The following is an 8,550-nucleotide window of genomic DNA, read 5'->3' as shown; positions in this document are numbered from 1 at the left end:
AGATGGTGGGAGGCCATCAGCTACAGTAAATTACACCAGGAAGGGAAATAGGAGCAGGAGCAGAGGAAAAAGCAGGAGAGTGTGGTGCAATGGGTAGGGCAAGGCACTGGGAGGTGAGACCCATGGGAATATTTCCATGTGCCGTTTAGATAAGACACCTGATGAATCTGCCCCTCAGTTTCCCCACCCGCCCTGTGCCAGCTGCAAACCCTGACTCCAGCATCCTCCTCTCCCTTCCCCTGCCTCGGGGTGTGATGGGGTATTTCTCAGAAGGTTCAGTCTTTGCATCCAGTTTGGTTAAGCACCAAATATTCAGGTGCTACCCAGCACAATCTGAAACCCCTAGGTCTCCTGTGACCCCTCTTACGGAGGCTGTCCATAAATGACAGAACACATTTTTGGGTGATTTTCAAGACCTACACACCTCTTGTAACACCGAAACACACAAAATTAAGGAACCAAGGACACATCCACGCCCTAATGCGTTGTGTCATTTATGGACAGTCCTACTGAGCTCTGCCCCAGACCAAGCCCCATAGATATGGAAACAACTCACTTACCAGTGCCCCCTTGTGGCTGGGTGTGGGTTTGCTGGGCCTTTCCCTTGGTCATCACCTGCAGCCAGGACACGTGAAAGTTCAGTCTGCTTCTGGGGCTGCCAAGTCCAGCTGTAAATGGTCTGACCCCCAAGCTGTCTTCTCTCAGCTGCCCTCTTCAAAGTCTTTAAGATGTTCTGAGCAGCCATGACCCCCCCTGGAGCCAGATGCTCCCTGCCTGCCTCCCGAGATCAGGCCCGTAGGCAGGACCACATCAGTGACATAGGCCTACATTGTTTGGATTCCCCGCCTGAGACACCATGAAAGGGCCTAATTTCCAGAGGGGGGTGCTCTGTCTTTTCTGCAAATCTAGGCCTCTTCAAGGTTTCTCATGATGGGCACTGAAAATCACTAGCCACTTTTGAAAATGTAGGTCAATGAATTGCCATCCCAAACCCAAGCATTCAAAACAAGTCAGACCCCTCCTCAAAAGTCATGAGATTGGCTTAAAAACCAGGGGATTTTCAAAACAGTATATTTGGGGCTCTTTTTATTTGCCTTTGATTCTTGAGCCATCAGATGTGACATCTTGAAGCTTTTCTCTGCAACCACCAGGGCTGGAAACTTGCTTCTTTTTGTAAAGAAAAGCCAATAGTCTCATGTAATCACCTGATTCCCAGAGCTGGGGCTTTAAGAAAAGCCCCCTAAAATTAGGAGACTCACCATAAATCCATGAGAATTGGTAACAGTGTCCCATAGCCAGTAGCTTTTCACTGCAGTTGGACAGTGTCACAGGTTGGCTGGCCTGGAGTTGGGCTCAGCTTTGCTGATGACACAGTAACTATTCCCCAGCTGATCCTGCTTGGATAGAAAAGGAGTACTTGTGGCACCTTAGAGACTAACAAGTTTATTAGAGCATAAGCTTTCGTGAGCTACAGCTCACTTGAGCTGCAGCTCACGAAAGCTTATGCTCTAATAAACTTGTTAGTCTCTAAGGTGTGTGCCACAAGTACTCCTTTTCTTTTTGCGAATACAGACTAACACGGCTGCTACTCTGAAACCTGCTTGGATAGATTAATTGCAGGAATTGGATGCACCTGGGAAAGAGTCAGGACTGGGACACAGGGACAGTTTAAGAAGGATGAGAGCGCAAGCCTGAGGAAGGCAGAAATAGTTTGTATTTTCATGTGGGATTTGCTGGGGTGGGGAGTCCTGCGAGCCCCGACCCCGAAGGAAGGGTGAACCTTGAGAGGCTGTAGTGTGAATACAGGTACTCAGTGGGCCGAAGATGAGGTTGTGAGAAAGGCAGGCTGAGGTAGGAAGAAGCTATGTGGGGGTCCTGACTAGACAGACCTTGCCTGCTTGTTACTGGGTCCCTGGGCTGGAACCCAGAGGAAGGGGATGGCCTGGGTCCCACTGAGGAAGGTAGTGGAAAGATCTTGGAGACTAATGGACTAATAATCTTGGATCAAAGACTTGGTGTGAGGCTGTTGGACTCTGTTACCCCACAAGCAGTGGGACTAGATGTGAGCTGGCTGGAGGGCTGAGTCACGAGAAGAGGGGGCGACTGGAGGGGCTATTGGGATGGGGTGCAAGAGAAGACCCTGCCGTGCCATTCCTAGTCATAGCCGGTAAGTGACACTTCAACAGATTGCAATTTATTCCCTGATTTATTTACTGTCTTGTTCTCGCCAGAGTGAATCGTGGATGTCAGTGGGTCCAACTTGTAACCCTTGATTTCCTTTTTCTCATGTGTTTTGGAAAGAAAGCTTTTACCAGGAATTTAAAATCATCATCAGCACCATAGTGTTTCCTTCAGGGCACTGTGTAAACAGTCGCTAACGAGTGAATCCTTAGGAATGATCTGAGTCTTTTTGGCAGAACTTGTGAGAATTTATTTTACATTTAATCCTTGGAGAGGGAGAGAGTTTCTGTAAGTGTCTTTAAAAACCACAATAACATTCCTCTCCATGAGCACAATCAACTGTGGCTGCTTGATTCTCTGTGATTTTTTTTTTAAGCTTCTGCCTGAGTTTTGGGAGTGGATTGAAGTGTAGCCACACAGACCTGTGTCTGGAACCCAGACTCAGGGTTGAACAATGAGATCAGAATCTCAGCTTTCACTTAAAAAAAAACAAAACAAAACAAAACAGCTCTCTGCAGAGCTTGAAACAATAGCTCCAAGAAGTGTGAACTATCCCCATTCATCTTAATTCCGAAACTTGCTGCCATCCCACCAGAGGTGGGAGAGTACCACCTAGGGCTTTGGCCATGGAGGCCCTGAGTTTCCTTAGTTTGGCCCTGTGTCTTGCGTTCATCACCTGTTGGTCTGCTGAGTGGATCTCTTGTACCCGAGTCGAGACTCCAAACACCTGTCTGCAGCGTGCCAGCCTGTGTCTTGTACCCTTTGCTTCAGTGTGGCTCCCCTGGGCCAGTTCAGTGCCAACCATGGAAACTCCTGCAAAGATTCAAGCTGACTACAGTCCTGCATTACTTACTGCTGCCTTTGGGCTGGGCTCCAGTGCTTGGTCACTAAGGCGTGTCACTTGCTTGTTAAGCAACATCTCCTAGCATCAGCACAACCTAAGAACAACTTCGCCTGCATGCCAGGAAACCAGCTCCTTACCAGACATGAAATGCAGGAGCAGATCACTCAGCAACCAGACAGCCATCTCTCCAGAGAGGAGTGAGCCATGTTGGAGGGGACTAGACCTACCTCCAACCGTGGCCCCATTCTGTGCTGCCTGGTGCCAGCAGCTAGGACAACCTGTTATAATACTGAACTGATCCCATTTTATGAACCCTCTGAAAACCACTTACAAATGGAAACTGAATGTAAAAGCAACCAGGAGTCCTTGTGGCACTTTAGAGACTAACAAATTTATTTGGGCATAAGCTTTCATGGGCTAAAACCCGCTTCATCAGATGAGTCCCACAAGTGGTTTGGAACCATCTATAATACCTTCTGCTGATGTGCCTAATAACAAACTATAACAGCTTAGAGACTAACAAATTTATTAGAGCATAAGCGTTTGTGAGCTACAGCTCACTTCATCGGATGCATTTGGTGGAAAATGAAGTGAGCTGTAGCTCACAAAAGCTTGTGCTCTAATAAATTTGTTAGTCTCTAAGGTGTCACAAGTACTCCTTTTCTTTTTGCGAATACAGATTAACACGGCTGCTACTCTGAAACTATAACACGTTCCTCATGTCTGTAATATGCTTATAACAATTATTAATCATTTAACCCTCCTTAGAAACCATTTACCCCTGGACCCTGTAATATAAAGACCATTGAGGAGTTGATTTCATTCATAGCTCCCAAAGAGCTTTACAAAGTAGGATACCATTGTCCCCATTTTACAGATGAGGAAACTGAGAGACAAAGGCCCAGATCCTCACAAGTATGTAGGGGCAATGAAATCAATGGGAGGTAGGCACCTAAATACTTCTGAGCAACTAGGTGAATGTGACTTGCCCAGAGTCACCCAGCCGGTGAGTGGCAGAGCCAGGAGTAGGACTTGGCTCTTTGGAGTCCCAGTTCACTAACCTGTCCAGTGGCATTCCAAGCTCCTCTGGCTGACCTGACCAGGGCTTCATGTTGGAAGCAGATGCTCAGCGGTGGAGGTTCTGAAAGGTCCAAGATGATCAGGTACCTAAAGGAATGAAGGCAGTTGGGGTTAATTATCTCATTGCCCTGAAGCACAACTTAAATCTGCAAAACTTCTGCACAAACCTCTCTCACTTCAAAGCATTTCTGCCTATTTATATGGCACCCCCACCCCAACCTGGCGCTAGGGTGCAGCATACTTTGTAACTGTGCTTGTTTGTTGCCATAGCAGCAGTCCCTTTTGACTCTCTCTAAACAATGGCTGGAGTTTGACGATGTAAGCAGAACTTTATTTTCATGACCTGGCTGCAGTGTCTGTGTATTGCTATCCTCTGCTGGTTGGAATCCAAACAGTGTGTCATAGGCCCTATACTGCCCACACCTCACAGGAGATTCTTTTTTTCGTGTGAGTGGTAGCAGGCTGTTGGAACAGGAGGATCAAAGATCCAATCCAGTTGTGACGTGCTGAATGGCCCTGGTGTGCAGCATGGTGACAAGATTTACGGTGGTCAGACATGCCATTGTGTGGTTCTGCTGCATGGCGTCTTGCAGGGAAGGGATATTTCCTCCTTGTCATTGGCCTCCTGTGAATCAATAGAGGCAGCCTGTCTATGAGCAGGATGTTCCCCAGCAGCCCTCTTCTGGTTAGGTAAAGCCTTCCCAAATGTCAAAAAGTTTATGCTTTAAAGCAGCTGAAAGAGAAACCCAACTCCACTCAGCTGGAGTTCTTTTTCTTTTGGCCGCCTGTGTGCTCCAAGCCAGGCATGCTGATGGGTGACTCAGAGGCAAAGAGAGGGAACGAAAAGGAGGGGTGAGACTGAAGTGAGGAGGATGGGGCAGATGAGAAAAGGAGGGGAGGAGAAAAAATGGAAAGCCATGGAGAGAAGAGGTTTGAGATGGGGGGGGAGAAAGATAGAGAAGAGAAGGAACAGTCAAAGAGGAGAAAGAGAGTGGAATGAAGCTGATCATCAAGAGCTGAAAATCTGGCCCCATCTGTGGGTGCTGAGCCCTCAGAAATCTGGCCCTGAGCTCTTGAAAATCTGGCCCTTAGCAACTTGCTGTCTTTGGCAACCAGGGGCCACCTTCACAAACTGGGATGGGGTCAGGGCTGGGGGGAAGGTCTCTCAGTGATGCACAATTTGGAGGGTGCCTGCTATAGCAGTAATGCCCTCTGCATCCGAATGAGAGCGGTCTGCTCTTATCCAGGTGAAATATATCATTCATGGTCCCCATTTTTTTTTTAAGTGCACTTTATAATTTGTTGCAATTAATTCGTTTAACCCGGTTCCATGGAAACAGAGTTGGTGGCCAGAAACACTCGCTCTCCTGGACTCAGCCATAGCACCTCCAGCTGTGATCTCATTAGGTTTCATGAGCTAAGCAATGTTGGCTTGGTTAGCGCTTGTCTCGGAGACTGTCCAGAAACACCTAGGCGTTACAGGACATGGTGCTGGATGAATCATTAAGGGCGCTAACGTGGGGGAGGGGTTTTCCTGCCAGAGGGTCTGTTTTTCAGGTGACACATAAAACCGAGACACTCCTTGCTTGTTGTTAAGGATCCCTATGAGACACTATGTGCAGGAGTTGGGTGTTCAGACGCTGAGTTTAATTACACTCCAACTTGGGTAATTATGTTGGATGCCTAAATTCTCCCTTGCGATCGCATTCACCCCTTCCTAAAAATTCTAATAATCCGTTGCCGCATGCTGTTAACAGCTGGCGTGTTCCACCTCAGAGGGAGTTACCCAAGTGCCCCACGGCTGATATGCAAGTGTAACTTTACAGCCGTGGCGAGTCGAGAGAGGGTCTGGTGATTTTTTTTGGACGTGCGTGGATCTGGATCTGAACTTCTTGGCTCAGGCCTGCGAGGGGCAGGGGGCAGCTAGCTTAAGAAGTTCCTCTCATTCCGATTTGCAGAGCAGCTATCATTCTCTGCCACTGATGCACATGGCTCCCCAGTGCACATTTAAACAGGACTGAGAGCCTGGCGGGTGACTGGGCAAGCTCACCACAGACTGACAGCGCACGGAGAATAGGACTTCCCCGACTTGCTTCTCCATAAGAGGAACTGTTGAACCACCACAGTGACAGGGCCAGGCAGCCCCCCATCCTCCCCTCCCTTGTGCTCCATAAGAGGAGAAAAAGAGAGGGGCCCCCTGCTTGGCTCCCTTGGCACATTCCATTCCTGCCTGTCACGGACCAATATAGCCACCAGCATCACTCCACGCACACGCCAGAGGTGCTGAGGCAAGCTGGAAGGAATTCAGCTGCAGTAAGTGCTCAGACACTCAAGGCAGCAGGCCCAGCCACCACAAATGAGGTGCGCCTCTCGTTTGGAACCAGGATCCGATCCAAATGCCATGGACTTTGGGATTCTCAACTGGGAACTGGAAGCACGCCTGGGTGAGAGAGAACTACCACCATTTACAAATAGCACCCACAGGATTCCCAACCCCAAGGTGCTTCATGAGCAGCGTTTAGGAATCTCTTCTCTCTTTCCCCCCCCATGCAGCTGCTTCTGGGGTGGAACACTGTAGCAGTTAACAGCCTATAGCAAAACAATTCAGTGCAGGAAGTGAAGCATAATGTATCCGATTAAAACTGCTACGGAAACCTAAGGAGGTTTTTTTTCCACCAAATGCATCCGATGAAGTGAGCTGTAGCTCACGAAAGCTTATGCTCTAATAAATTTGTTAGTTTCTAAGGTGCCACAAGTACTCCTTTTCTTTTTGCGAATACAGACTAACACGGCTGCTACTCTGAAACCTAAGGAGGTGAATGTAATAATGCAAACTGGAATTTATCCAGGACTCTGGTGATTATTAATCCTTTCCATGAGCAAGGGCTAGCCTGTGTCCCACCTGGTGTGGAGAGGTTGGGCTGCTTGTGACAGCTGTCAAAGGGTTGATTAACTCTGAGAGGTCAGGTAGTTAGGTAACAGTGCCCTGCCCTTGGGTTATTTTCAGCCAAAGAAGTTTGTTCTCAGGACCTCATGCTTCTATCTTTGTTTGAGTGGCTGGCTGTGTTGAGAGTCAACATCTTGCTGAGGGAGGGCCATGCCACACCTTCAAAAATCATGGGTTGGGGCCACATCAAAACATCATGAGCTCGGCTTCAAAATCATGATTTTTTTTTAAAATTACTTTGTGAATGGTTTTGTATTTCCTTCTGCTTGCCATGCCTTCAGCATGCCCTCACACCAGATTTGCACAGCTTGCTCCACAACCATAAGGACTAGAAACTTGTTTTTTTTATGAGCTCCTGAGATTCTTACAGAATCACATGGCTTCAGGAGCTGGGCCTTTAAGAAAAACACCAAGTAGCATGAGAGACGGCAACCCAAAATCCCCAGCGGTCTCACACTTGCTTGTGCAGTTCAATTGATCTCCCTTAATAAATACAGATGAGGTTGGTTTTTTTGGTTTTTTTTTTTTTTTCCTCTCTTCCCTAATTCCCTGTGGTCGCCGTGGATCTACCGTGTAACAAGTTATGAATATTGCATGTGAGCTGGCTATAAGGTGTTTTTGGTATGGTGGTTTTTTTTGTTGTTGTTTTTTTTTTTTACTGTATGGATATTGTTTGCCATGTGGGAAAACAAGCCCTGGTCTACACTACATACGCTGTCCTGGGTTGACCTAATTCTGTAAGTGTCTAGATTCCCGCCAACATAACTCGCCCTCTACACCAACTTAATAGCGCCCTTCCACAAGCGGCACAGAATCAAGATTGATGTATTTAGGTCAATGCAGTGTCGGTGTAGATGCTGCGTTGCCTACAGAGACTGTTGCTGGCTTTCAGAAGCCGTCCCACACTGACCGTTCAAGCAGTATAAGTGCTCCTGGTGAGGACATGCACCACCGACACAAGGAGCCTAGTGTACTTGTGCACAATTGATGTAATGCTGATTGTAAATTAGATCAACTTAATTTTGTAGTGTAGACATGGCCCAAGCAGGAAGAATGAAGAATGGCTCAGGGTAAGCCATCTGCTGGTAAACGCTTCAGGGTTGAGAGACCCTCCCTGAACTATTAGCTGTGAAGATCCTATCTCCAGGCTTCAGCCAACAAACAAAACAGGTTTGGCTGCATGGGGGTCAATGCTTAGAACCAGCAGTTCAAAAGGACTATACACCATTAAATAGACTCCGTCCTGAGATTGGGAGCGGTTGCGGGGAGCCGTTCAGGTTCACCATCAGGACCTGCTGGTGTCTGAAGAAGCTGGGCCTGCCTGCCTCACCAGCAGGGCTCTAGTTGAGAGAGATTCACCGGGCAGGAGTGGCAGAAGGCCCTTAAAAGTAGGGGGGCTGCTGGTGCCTGAAATGTGGCTCCGCCCCCTTGCACGGTCCTTTCCTCCAAGGCCACGCCCTCATGCTGCCAACCTCCGAGGCCCTCCCCCCCCGTCACT

General features: G+C 48.1%; 1 protein-coding gene across 1 annotated transcript in view; it reads left to right on the top strand.

Annotated features, from left to right (window-relative positions):
- Positions 1-1,620: 1,620 nt before the first annotated feature.
- KDF1 (keratinocyte differentiation factor 1) overlaps positions 1,621-8,550 on the top strand; it is a 79,259-nt gene continuing 72,329 nt past the window's right edge. The window contains exon 1 of the mRNA XM_043506099.1: positions 1,621-2,167. The gene's annotated coding sequence lies outside the window, so the exon portion shown is untranslated. The remainder of the gene's footprint in view (positions 2,168-8,550) is intronic.

Source organism: Dermochelys coriacea, chromosome 19 (assembly GCF_009764565.3).
Source record: "Dermochelys coriacea isolate rDerCor1 chromosome 19, rDerCor1.pri.v4, whole genome shotgun sequence".
NCBI classification, from domain to species: Eukaryota; Metazoa; Chordata; order Testudines; family Dermochelyidae; genus Dermochelys; species Dermochelys coriacea.
Note: the sequence above shows the minus strand (reverse complement) of the source record. Positions and strands in the feature narration are given on the sequence as shown.